Genomic DNA, 13585 nt, shown 5'->3' with positions numbered 1-13585 from the left:
TGTTGTACAAGCTGGGCTTTGGAGTGAAGGGAAAGCAACTATGGATGAAGGCTTACATTTGACCTTAGGTGAAGTTTCAGGGCAGCTTGGGAGTTCTTCTGACATCCAAATAAGATAAATATGTACAGCGAGGGAATGCAGTAGCCCTGTGACCTCCGTAATGATCTCTCATAATAACTTCATATAGATATCGAGCAGTAAGCAAGACAAGATAGAACTTTGTGCTACCCTAGTACTTAATAGATATGTAGCTGAACAGGAGTCTCCTGTGACACTGTCTAGGAGTGGCATTTGAGGTAGGAGTAAACCCACTGTAACAGAATGTCCTGCACTCCATCCCAGAGAGACGGTCAATGGTATCAAAAACTTCTGTGAGATCCAAGAAGATCAACAGGGCAGCATTTCCTTATCTTTCACCTAAAGTAGGTTGTCAGTCAGGCCATTTCAATATCACACTCTGGCCTGACACCAGAATGAAATGGGCTTAGGTCATCTGTTTTTCATCTGAAATTGCCCAGCCATCACATGTTCAAGCACCTTCTCCCAAAAAGGCCATAACGCTTGGGGGGGGGGGGGACAGATACATGTGATAGGTTTCAAATATCTATCCCATCTTTCCCTCACCTGATATATCCAGTCTTTAGCATCATATAAAGGTAAAGGTTGTCAAGTCGTTTCCAACCATAGGGGCAGTGCTCATCTCCATTACTAAGCCAAAGAGGCAGCATTGTCAGAGGTTACTCTGTGACCATGTGGCCAACATGATTGCACAGAATGCTGTTTACCTTCCCACAGGAGTGGTACCTATTTATCTACTTGCATTTGCATGCTTTCGAACTGCTAGATTGGCAGAAGTTGGGACTAGTGAAGGGAACTAGATTGGCAGAAGTTGGGACTAGTGAAGGGAACTCATTCCATCATGTGGCACCCGGGCCTCGAACTGCCAACCTGCTGATCTTGCAATCAACAGAGCCAGCATCTTAACCATTTGAGCCACCTACCTCTCGTATATATCAATGTGCACAATATGGAAAGGGGTTTATTCCAGTGTATTAAGTTACGTGTGTGTGTGTGTGTGTGTGTGTGTGTGTATGCATGTAAATGAAACCATTGTCTTTTAACCAGCTTAGACTGACAGCATTCTTGTGTAAAATTGGCAGGTCATTGGTGGATTTCAATAACAGGCAGTAGAAAAAAAATGATCAGTAGTACCAGTGAGTATACTGTGCTCTAGAAGTGAAGACAGCTTTTTTTAAAGTATCATTATGAAGCCAGAGTTCTGCCAATTGCATGTCCTCCAACATTTCACAGATGGAAATAGCAACATAGATATTGTCATACTAAAAGTCGCTTTTCAAACTGCAGAGCTCTCCTGTGTTCTACACAGTGGAAATCTCTTATTTTCCATCTGGCTGCAGTATTTAGTGTGTCCAGTTTTTCCCTAAGAACTGAAATGCTTTTGGTTTTGTAATTCTACTCCCCCCCCCCCCCCCGTTTCCTAACGTTGAAAGACTCTTTTGCTTTGGTTAATTTGGATGCAGCTTGTATGGCACTGCAGTGAAAGACAGGGAACAATAATGACCATTTTGTTAGATTTCACCCAGGTTTTCATTAATGGTAGACTCACTGTACATGATGTTAAGCATGTCTTGAAGCTCAGCATGAAGGTTTTTAAACATGAAAACTGCATCAACTGGGTATGGGTGGATGGCCCTGATAATTAATAGTTCCAGAGCAGGCATTAAAGGGATTTCCAAACTAAATTAGTTCTCTGAAATTTGCATTGGTATTGGGAGAAGATTCCCATTGGTATCAAATAGGGAATTCTTTACATAAATCCAAAGAAAATATCAGCTTCAGAAAACTTAATTTCCTGATTACTGTAAGGGAAGAAAAACATTAATTCCCTCCCCCAGGCAGATAATTAATTCTCTGATTTCATTAATTACCACCCTCTCAACATACAATTTGGATTTTAAAAACCTGTAAAATGAAATGATGTGTTTAACAACGGCCTACAAGATCCTACATCAAACAGGTGTAGTGTAATGTTTTACCTGCATAGTTCCATGTCCAAGAATCACAGAAGCATAGAGTTGGAAGAGAGCACAAGGGCCATCCAGTCCAACCACATGCCATGTAGGAATATGCAATCAAAGAACTCCTGAGAGATAGCCATACCATCTCTGTTAGCTGCCAAGGCCAGCAGGGACCACTGTCACTGCTCCTTAGTGATGCAGGAGGGAAAAGGCAATTCAGAAGATAAAGATGCAGCTGGTAAGGGCTCATGTGAGAAGAAATGTAGCACCCCCAGGTGGAGTGCATCACCCTTTTCTTTCCCCTCAGAACAGAAACCAGCAGCTTCTTCTTTCTCTGAACCCCCTCACTCTCTCTCCCCTCACTATTGGTACAGCATAGCAATAGCAACTTCTTCCAGGGACTGACAGCTGTGGAGGGCAGGTTTTGGATGGGTAGCAAAAGACAAGTTCTCTGCTCTCAATCCAAATGAGATATATGTGCATATAAGCCACACATATGTGCATAAGTCACTGATAGCCTTTTGCCCCATATGTTTATCCCTCAGTTACATTTACTTGCAAAAAACAGCTTTTTCCTTGCTAATAATTTTGCACAACTCTGTGAATGAATGCCGCAGGTGCAGCATGCTCATTTTCAGTTGCTTATTTCAGTTGCCTCTAGTGAACTCACTCTTTCCAATCACTCAGCTGATATACGTGTGCATTCCCATAATCAGACAGAAGGCAACTTCTTTTGGAACATAAAATTCTATTCAGTGATGAAAAGGAACACTGAACAGGTGCTGTTGTGTTTGGAAGCCAGCAGAGATCAATCCGTACTTCGATCATTCTAGGAAACAGAACAGTGAGGTAGGATTGAAAGATATTTTTTTCCATCAAGAAGACGAGGCATCTGACAAGTTGGCATGTATTTGTATGTATGTGTGTGGGGGTGGTGTGTGTGCATGTGTGCAGTACACCTCCTGTTCTTGAAAATGCCTGCTTACTACAGATTTTAAACCAAGAGATTTATAGTTGTTGATATAAAAACTGCAGAAAAACAATGTCCATAGAATATGTAATATGTAAGTCAAAACATTCCTCAGTTGCTGCACTGTGTGAAATGGCAGCGTGTGCTTCATAATATCCCTGTGTTTGGGCATGTTTTCCTACATATGCCCTCTCCCATAACGTTTAAATTCTAACATAGGTCCCATACAGACAGGCCAAAATAAAGCTGCTTCGGGTCACTTTGGAGGCATGCTATTTAAATGATACATGTGAACTAAGAGTACGGAAGCCACGCAAAAACAACGATGCAGCCAGCCAACAAACACAAATAACAAATAACCACTTTCTTGGTTTCACTGACACTCTGAGTATGATTCTGGACTGGTTTTATTTCTCCCTTGTCTATTCTATGGACTATAGATGCACTTACCTGTGCACTTGTCATTCTTAAATAGGATATTGACTGTATTATTCAGTTTAGGCCCACACAGGGATACAGAAATATCTCAGGGGCTGTGCAGACCACCCCTTAGGGGCAGCCGGCAGCCACTTTCAGAATCAGGTGCTATTTAAATAGAACGTTGGTTGCATAGCCAGCTCTCACAGTTTTGGGAAAACATTTAAATGACCAAACTATATGAGTGGATTCAGTTGCTTTAACAGACATATGCCATTGCTCCCTCACTTTGCTAGTGGTTGTTTTGGAAGGCAATATTCATTTCATTATTTGTTCATGCGCATCATATTTATTTTGCCATTCTTCCTGTACAACGATATTACTGTCAGCTATTCATGTGTTTATTTGTTGTCTTTAAATTCTTCTTTCCCTCCTCTTTCTTTTCTGATAGCGAGAGTTACATTTGGGTAGCCCCCATTTTATTTACCCATAATTCCTGATGATATCTTCCCCCATGAAATGGACTTGAATTAAAGCTAGAGAGTCCTTTCAAGCCATTTCATAGGTCAGAGACATGGCCAATGACACCGGCTTCATGAAGCACTGCAACGAGTCAAGCAGTCCTTTCATTGATGAAAAATAGCACATGAATATTCTCTCTGGGGCTCCAAAGGCTGCAATCCTGTTGATGTAAAAGGCCAGAGCCCTCCATATGTCAAGATAATGCCAGGATCTCCTGGAGTCCGAAATTGGATTTGGTAAAAAGACAGGCAGAACAATGTCCTGGTTCAGATGGAAAGCTGATTATATGGATCAGGCAAAGGCCTAGAAGTTGGAGATGGCCTAGCAAACTGCTTTTGCTTTGTAGGAGGAGGTGAAACTGTCACTCTCACAACTGGTGAGGATTCCAAGAACTCACCCTCAGAAATCTTGCTATTGGAGTGGACGACTACTACCAAATCTCCCAGAACATAAGCAGGTGAGTCTGTATGAGAGTCCTCCTGAGGTGGTGATGACTATTTTCCTTCATGACTTAGGGTTTCAACAGGAATTACTTATGTTCCAAATAAATGTTAACAATGAGGTATTAGATTTAGCAGAGTACAAATAAACATGGTAGTGGATTTATGAATCTGAATGATTTAAAACATCAGAAGAATATAAGCAATCTCTGAGTTGGCTGTGAACATGAGTCTATACTACTATTACAACTATCATTGCATACTACACTGGCTAGCAAAAAGGACAGCATTTCTATGACAAGTTAATTCTATTGGCTTTTCATTCAGTTATCAGAAGGAAAAATTCAAGTGATTAATGGAAACAATTAAAAGAACTTAAGTGGTTTCGGGGGAAGTTTCTGCTAAAATTTGCTCTCCTTATAGCATTTTAAAAAAAAAATCTTGATTCAGAATAGAAAGGAAAAATAAGGGAAGTCAATCTTACAACAGCTCTCCTTAATTATAAAGCATGCATTTTGGAGAAATTTTGTATCATATTCTTTGGATATCATAAGCTGCACTAAATCTGTGCAAGTGCTACTTGTGTTCAGTCCATTTATTTCCTGAGAAGGAAAAGCAAAAATTATAATATAGATTGAACACCACACCATTAATTTATCTTGTGTGATCTTGTTATTCAGGTAGTCATGTTATTCATTTGGCTTCATTGAATGAAAGGTCTGTAGTGAGTGTTCTCAAAACTGATATAAAAATAGAATGATAAAGAAACTATTCAACAGAATAATTTAAAATATTCAGCACTGAATTCAGAGAAAAGTAATAAAATACCTCTATGTCTTCCCCCCTCCTGACACACATATACTAATGCATTGTGGAATGTACACTTATGTGCATATAATCAGATATGAAAGTGGTTGGGTATGCTAACTCTTGATTTATACATTATACATTTTCTGGCATTAAGCTTACAGTTGTGCAGACATTTTTGGAAAATGGAAGTAAGGATTTAGTGACCTGCAGAAGCTGGTTTAGTTTTTCCATGGAGCATTAAATTTTGTGGAGGGACAATACTTGAGCACTGACTTCAGTGTAGGACACCTCTTCAGTTGTAGGAGGTGTGCATGAAGAATGATTCTTAGACTGGGGCAATGGATATAGGAAATAATGTTATACCAATTTGGATCATTTTTCTATTTAGTTCTACTGCTTATACACTGACAGACAGTAATTCTCCAGGGTTTTAGACAGAATGGCTCTACAATTACCTATGGTTTTTGTGTTTAAGGACATACACTCAGGTTTCAATATGGATGAAAAGGCAAAGAGATTTTAGTAGCAAATTGCTAACAAAGACCCAAAAGAGACAGGCTGAAAGCACTGTGTTGGTGCCGAAATTAGGGTTCCAGAGCATATGGCAACTGCATGCTCTGGAACCCTAATACATATGGATGGCACCATCTTTACATGGCACCGCCCATACGCTTGCATCGTGGACACGTCACAGTGTGCCAATGTCCTCCCCATGTGCCCACTTTTAGCGGGTTCTTTTCGAAGCGGAGGGAGCCTGCACGATTTGGTTGCTGCAGGTTCCCTCTGGAGGGAAAATGAGTCAAGCCCCAAACATACACATATGCACATGAACAGTCCCAATTCACACCACAAAACAGCAAAAACAACAACGACAAAAACCCTGGTGTACATTTTTATGAACAAAGCAAGACATGTATTTAATTATCCTGTTGATCATTCAATGTAGTTGATGAAATAATTCTATGCATACTGAAATACCAAGGAAAACTAGGAACCACACATTCAGGACACAATTCCACAGGTCAAACTAAGATAGTAATTAGACCTATGCACATATTTCTGAAGAGAAGGGAAAACATGCAAAGTATGTTAGCTTCTTTGACCATTATGATAATGTGCTAAATGTTTTGTGAATGTGAATGTTTGAGTTAATTATCTGTGTTTTAAGACACTGTTTGACCATACATCCCTTTTCAAAATGAACTAGGGGCAAATTCAGAAATGTTTTGTGCTGATGTTTCAAATACATCTCTCATTCAATATCCTGCTTCCATAATGTAAGATGAAGTGATACCTCCTTTGAAGAGTGCAAGGCTGAGAAAATGCAGAATAGTATTCAATGTTTTAAATGTGAACTACAGCTTGATCCATCTCCATTTTTTCAAAGAGGAAGATACAAAATCAGCATACTAATGCAGTGTCTGAAGCAGGGGTGAAGAACCTATGTTCTTTGAGATTTTGTTGGATTGTAACTCCCACCAGTACTAACCATCATACCTTATAGGATGGGGGGTCATGGGAGCTACAGCCCTACAACATCCAGAGAACCCCACATTCGCCATCTGTCATGTGAAATAATCCCTCTTTGAACATGGGCTCATTTGTTGTACTCCATAAGAACCATGTTGCTATTACTGATCTAGATAAAAATAGTAACTTCTAAAAATATATAAAAATCAAGAGTATTTATAAAGCCCATCTTGATGGCAAAAAACAATAACAAACAACATATTGGTAGAACCATTCAGTGTGTGGAATAAATGAGCTGGTGAGAGCTAAAGCTATTCCTGAGGAGAAACCATATGGTCTTTGAAACATGTGAGAAGATGACTGTCCTATCTTTCCAAAATGGTGCATGTGGTGTTGAAGATGTGCCCTGTAGGCACTGCCTAATGTTCGTTCAGTGATTTTCTGCTACCCATACAGCTTTACTGCTATTCAATTACTCAATAATCATCTTCTGATAACACACTGTTGTACATAAAATGCTTATAAACTTTAGAAAACTGCATAATGAAGCATAAATGTCAAATTTGGACAAAGTCAGTGGTTAATTTATTTTGACTAGAGACCATTGCTGCGTTTGGATGCTATTAATGAAGATGATTAACTCCCTTCACACACAAACACACATCCCTACATCCCTACATTCAGGTTTTTTGGGTCAATTTTTTAGTATAATTTGTTTGACGTATAGACTGATAGAGTATATATGGTAGACAATGAGGAAATCAAAATAGTTTTAAAATTCCTGTACCTTGGATCAAATATTGACCAGAACAGAGGCTGCAGTCAAGAAATCAGACAAAGCCTAGGAAATAGAAAGGTAGCTACAAAAGAACTAGAAAAGATCCTAAAGTGCAAAAATATAAAATTTAACACTAAAGTTAGAATGCTCAGCACCTGTCTCCAGCCTAAAATGCAAAGATATACAACTCAGCATAAATGTTAGAATCATACAAGCTATTGTATCCCCTATTATTATGTATGGATGTGAGAGCTGGACAGTTAAGAAAGAAGACAGGAAGAAAATCAATCCATTTGAGATGTAGTGCTGGAGGAGAGTGCTAAGGATTCCATGGACAGCCATGAAGACAAACAAATGGATCCTAGAATAGCTCAAACCAGAAATCTCCAAGGAAGCCAAGATGACAGAACTTAGGCTGTTATACTGTGGACACATCATGAGAAAGCATGAATTGTTGAGGGAAAAAATAATGCTAGGAAAGGTGAAGGAAGTAGAAATAGAGGAAGGCCACATGCTAGATGAATGGACTCTAATAAAGAGACCACCAATATGAGCTTGCAGACGTTGGGCAAAACAGTAGAGGATGGGGAGGCTGGAGATGTCTCATCAGCAAGGTTGTCATGGACTGAGATCAACACGAAGGCAGTTAATAACAATAAACAAACAAACAAAAAATTAGAATCCCCCAAGTCATTGTATTCCCCATCACCATGTATGGATGTGAAAGCTGGACAATGAAAAAAGCAGATAAAAAGAAAATCAACTCATTTGAGATATGGTGCTAGAGAACAATGCTGAAGGTACCACGGACAGCCAAAAAGACAAACAAATGGGTCCTAGAAGAGATTAAGCCTGAACTCTCACTGTAAGCCAAGGTAACAATAATGCTAGGGAAGGTAGAAGACAGTAGAAAGAGAGGAAGACTGAATACTAGATGGTTAGACTCTGGACCGAAACAGAAAAGTCAAGAAGTGCAGCTTTTGGCTGCTTTGGAGGTGTGGAGTGCAGACAGCACACACCATTGATGAGTCTGGAAGCCCCTCTGAGGCCACCTAAAGCTGCCTGAAGTTTATGGCAAAAGGAGCGGTGAAAAGTGTCTCCTTGCCGATGGCCCATTTGGGATCTGGGCAGTGGCTCACTTCAAGAGTGGGTTATCTGGTTGCCATGGGCCGATCGGATGCTGATTGGGGCTGGAGCAGCCAAAGGCCTCTCCAAGCTGCCGGTCTGCTTCATCCCTCAATCATGGAAGTCACAGGCTTGAATTTGCAGGACCTGAGAAGAATAATGGAGGATAGAGGCTCTTGGAGATGTCCCATTCATGGGTTGCCATGAATCAAGGTCAACTCAAGGGCAGTTTACAACAACAAAAGACAGCCGAAAGAGTTACACTTGAAAAATTTACTTTGATTACATGTCCAAAACTTCTATAGCTAACATGACCTCTAACTATGTTGACTGGGGTTCTGGGAGTTATATTTCAAATTACATTTCCAGACTCTGAGAATGAGGTGACAGACATGCTGCCCAACTCTCCTGACTTGGTAGGAACGGACCTGCTTAATCCCCTGCTGTCCCACTTTTTCAGCTGCTTTTAAAATGCTCATTTCTCTCCCATTTTTCTCATATGTCTTCAGATTCCTTCAGCTGCTGCAATTTGAGTTCAAAGTGTAAAAGTAGTTTGCACACCATTAACTCAAAGGGAAGGAGGAAGAAAGAAATGGGTAGAATCTTGTCCTTCCCAAGCAAAAGCAAACTGCTGCAACTTCTCTATGGCGGGTTACAAACTACCACTTATGACACGCTCTGTGAATGCTAGGGTTAGGAAGGGGCATGGTAGGGTTAAGAAGAGTCACCCCTTCCTAACTGGCCCTGGCCCCAACATGCACGGAGTGTGTCGTAAATGGCGGCGCCCATCCACTTGGGCGCCGCCATTTTGACATCTTGGACGCATAGCGTCCAGACGTGTCATGGCGGACGTGACGCTGCGAGGGTGCACTTTGCCCCTCGTGATGCCACTTCCGCGTTTTGAAAAGAAGCGCCATTTCGGCGCTCCTTTTTCGCTGCGCCTGGAAGCCTCATGGTCTGGCTGCTGGGGCTTCCCTCCGCAGCGAATGGCGGCCGTGGAAGAACGGCCGCTTGAGGGCGGTCTGTAACCTGCTCAAGTTTGTCTTCACTTTTTCATTAATAACTTTTGCTATCTTGGCCATGTGCCTCAGTTTTCATCTCTGAAATGTTGAATGATATAGATAGGATCCTGAGGATTAGGATCCAGAGGGATTCAGACCGCAAGTGTGGGATATCCTTTTCATGTTTGAAATGTCTCAGCATTAAACAACACCAACTACAACAAACTGGCTGTGAAGAGAGGAGTTCGATAAGTCTGAATGGTGCCAGCCAATCACAGTTCACATCATGCTTGGTGGGAACGATGGCAGGTGGGGGGGGCATAAAACCAGAGGCTTTTGGGGGCCAAAATTATGGATTTTTATATGACCCATGGATCAGTTGAGGGTAAAACCTCAGGACATATAACAAAGAATCTAAATGAGGAAGCAAAAGAAAAAAATGCTAAAGAATTTACAAAATTCCAGGAGACATAACTTTGTACTCATAAGGGCTGGATGGATGAGAGAATAGACGGAGGTCAGTGCTTCCAGGACAAATTACACCCTTTCCTTTCATCAGGGGATAATTCCCTTTTTAAAAAATGAAGATTAAAGTACAGTATCTACATTGGCCCAGTTCTGGGAAAAGATGATGATGATGATGATGATGATGATGATGATGATGATGATGATGATTATTGACCCCTGGATAAGTCGGTGCAGGTTTTTTGGGTCAATTTTTGACCTAAATTTCTAGACTTATACATGAGTATTTACAGTAACTAAGATGTCACATTGTACTGTGTTTGGAGCCAGCATCAGGTTAGATGTTTAACTTACTTATTATACAATAATCTTTTCTGTTTCTGTTTTCTACACCAGTGCCTGAATGTGTCCATTTAAGAAATAATGAGAGCCCATCATGCTTTACCTCACTGAACTCACCAGTCAACTCATCTACATATCCATTTTAAGTGTCACCTAGGACCCAAAACCAGACCCAGAAAAGTAGTTTAAGGGCCTGGTGAGTGACAGGAGTCCAAAGAGTGGAATTGTGTGACCAACCTTCATAAGATGTAGAAAATAGAAACAGAAGTGTTTAGAGTGTCCTGCCAACTATATGACATCAGCAAGCAAGCACATCTTGGCAAACCCCAGCAGCCTTCTTTTAGGAGAAAGATTGGGGACCCTAAGTGGCATAATGGTTTGAATGTTGGACTATGAATCTGAAGACTAGGGTTCAATTTCCTGTTTGGCCATGAAACCCCCTGAGTGAATCTGGGGAAGTCACATGCTCTCAGGCTCAGGGGAGGTCAACGGCAAGCCTCCTCTGAACAAATCGTGCCAAGAAAACCTTACAGTTGTCATAAATTGGAAATGACTTGAAGGCACACAACAACAATGATATGGAAAAAAATAATCTGGGATAATCTGAGAAAGATAACCAGGGGAAGAGGTTCTGGTGCTGGGGCATATTTCCAATTCTAGAACAGACAAGTAATGTTTTTATAGGAGTGTTTTATAAGTATGACCAAAAACATTTTTTTTTAAAAAAAGAAGTGAATGTATAAGTATGATTCTCATTCTCTGAGGTGATGCTGCCCATACCATCCCTCAGAACTCTCCTGCTTCATTTTCTCTGTTCCTTCTTCAGTCTACATAGATTGACACTTAATGTGCACATCACCACTAATGTGCTTCCAAAGTAATATTATTCGGCTATGCGCTTGATTGGAAAAAGGTTAGAATACCCTAACATCTTTTTTTTAAAGAAAAAGAAAACCCCTTTTTCTCTATGTAATTAGTGCAGCATAGCTCTGCATCATGACAGATCAATAATTGATGAGCTGGTGCTCTCAATGCTAAATAATGTAGTGCCATTTGTACTGATTAAAAGCTGACTTCTGGAGGAGGATGACCAATCAAAGCTGGTTTCAGAGGGATTCATCACTGGTCTGAAAATGTAAAGCAGTCACTCATACCACAGGCTGAGCTAGAGCTCAGTCATGAAGAGTTATGCTTTTTACAAGCACATGAAGGAAATATTATTTCAGCACAAAATCAAAGAATGTGCAATGTGCTGTTCATGATACGAATAATCAAATCCTTCCATTTATTGGGGAAAATATGAGCACTTTATAATCTTCATCTTTGTCTTCAAGTTATAAAGTCAGGGTATATTCAACATTAGCAAAGCTATGTAAACATACACTTGCTCCAAATGCCTCACTGGAAGGAGAATCTGGATTGCTCTCACTGAAAGCACATGTTTGGTTTTACATAATCAACTATGGCCTTAATTAAAATCTTACTCTTTCTGTTCTGGGGGACATTCTAATTCTAGTGAATGCTGGAGTGACGTGGTGGCCCAGCAGTTAAGATGCTGATTCTCACGATCAGCAGTTTGAGATCCAAGTCCTGCATGATAGAGTGAGCTCCCTTCACTAGTCCCAGCTTCTGCCAACCTAGTAGTTTAAAAGCATGTAAAAATGCAAGTAGATAAATAGGTACCACTTTGCTGGGAAGGTAATAATGTTCCATGTAGTCACGCTGACCACATGATCAGAGACTTGCCTCTTCAGCTTAGTAATGGAGATGAGCACTGCCCATTACAGTTGGACATGACAACCTTGTCAAAGGGGAAAATTTTATCTTATATAAACAGGAATTCTTGAATCTGAGTGCCATTGCCCCCCCCCCCATCTTGATTTTCTGGTGGTCTCTAATTGTAATAAAGTTGACTGATTGAGTATTACTTTTCATGGCAAGGAAAGGATGCTCTGTAGACATGAGTGGTTTGAATGATGGACTGCTCTGGAATCATAGAATCATAGAATTGTAGAGCTGGAAGAGACCACCAGGGCCATCCAGTACAACCCCCCTGCCATGCAGGAACTCTCAATTAAACATCCCCATCAGATGGCCATCCAGCCTCTGTTTAAAGACCTCCAAGGAGGAAGACTCTACCACCATCCCAGGGAGTGTGTTCCACTGTTGAACAGCCTTTACTGTCAGGAAGTTCCTCCTAATGTTGATGTGGAATCTCTTTTCCTTTAACTTGCATCCATTGTTCCAGGTCCTGTTCTCTGGAGCAGCAGAAAACAAGCTTGCTCCCTCCTCAATATGACACCCCTTCAAGTATTTAAGCAGGGCTATCATATCACCTCTTAACCTTCTCTTCTCCAGGCTAAACATCCCCAGCTCCCTAAGTCGTTCCTCATAGGGCATGGTTTCCAGACCCTTCACCATTTTAGTCACCCTCCTTGGGACACGCTCCAGTTTCTCAATGTCCTTTTTGAATTGTGGTGCCCAGAACTGGACACAATATTCCAAGTAGGGCCTGACCAAAGCAGAATACAGTAGCACTATTACTTCCCTTGATCTAGACACTATACTTTTATTGATGAAGCCATTGGCTTTTTTAGCTGCCGCATCACACTGTTAGCCCATGTTCAACTTGAGGTCTACTTGTACTCCTAATCCCTTTCACATGTAGTTTCATTCAGCCAGGTGTCCCCCATCCTATATCTGTACATTTTATTTTTCCGCCTTAAGTGCAGTACCTTACATTTCTCCCTGTTGAATTTCATTTTGTTAGCTTTGGCCCAGCTTTCAAGTCTATTCAGGTCATTTTGAATTTTGATCCTGTCCTCTGGAGTATTAGCTGTTCCTCCTAATTTGGTGTCATCTGCAAATTTGATAAGCATGCCCCCTATTCTGTCATCCAAGTCATTGATAAAGATGTTGAATAGCACTGGCCCCAGGACGGACCCCTGTGGGACCCCACTATTCACTTCTCTCCAGGATGAAAAGGAGCCATTGTTGAGCACCTTTTGGGTTCGGTCAGTCAACCAATTACAAGTCCATGTAACAGTTACCTTGTCTAGCCCACATTTTACAAGTTTGTTTGCAAAAATGTTGTGGGAAACTTTGTCAAAGGCCTTACTGAAATCAAGATATACTATATCCACAGCATTCCCTTCAGCCTGGAGACTTATATTGATTTAGATTAACAAGGTATTCCTGTAGCAAGG

This window comes from Sceloporus undulatus, chromosome 4 (assembly GCF_019175285.1).
Source record: "Sceloporus undulatus isolate JIND9_A2432 ecotype Alabama chromosome 4, SceUnd_v1.1, whole genome shotgun sequence".
Classification (NCBI taxonomy): Eukaryota; Metazoa; Chordata; class Lepidosauria; order Squamata; family Phrynosomatidae; genus Sceloporus; species Sceloporus undulatus.
The sequence above is the reverse complement of the archived record's forward strand: the minus strand, read 5'-3'. Positions refer to the sequence as shown.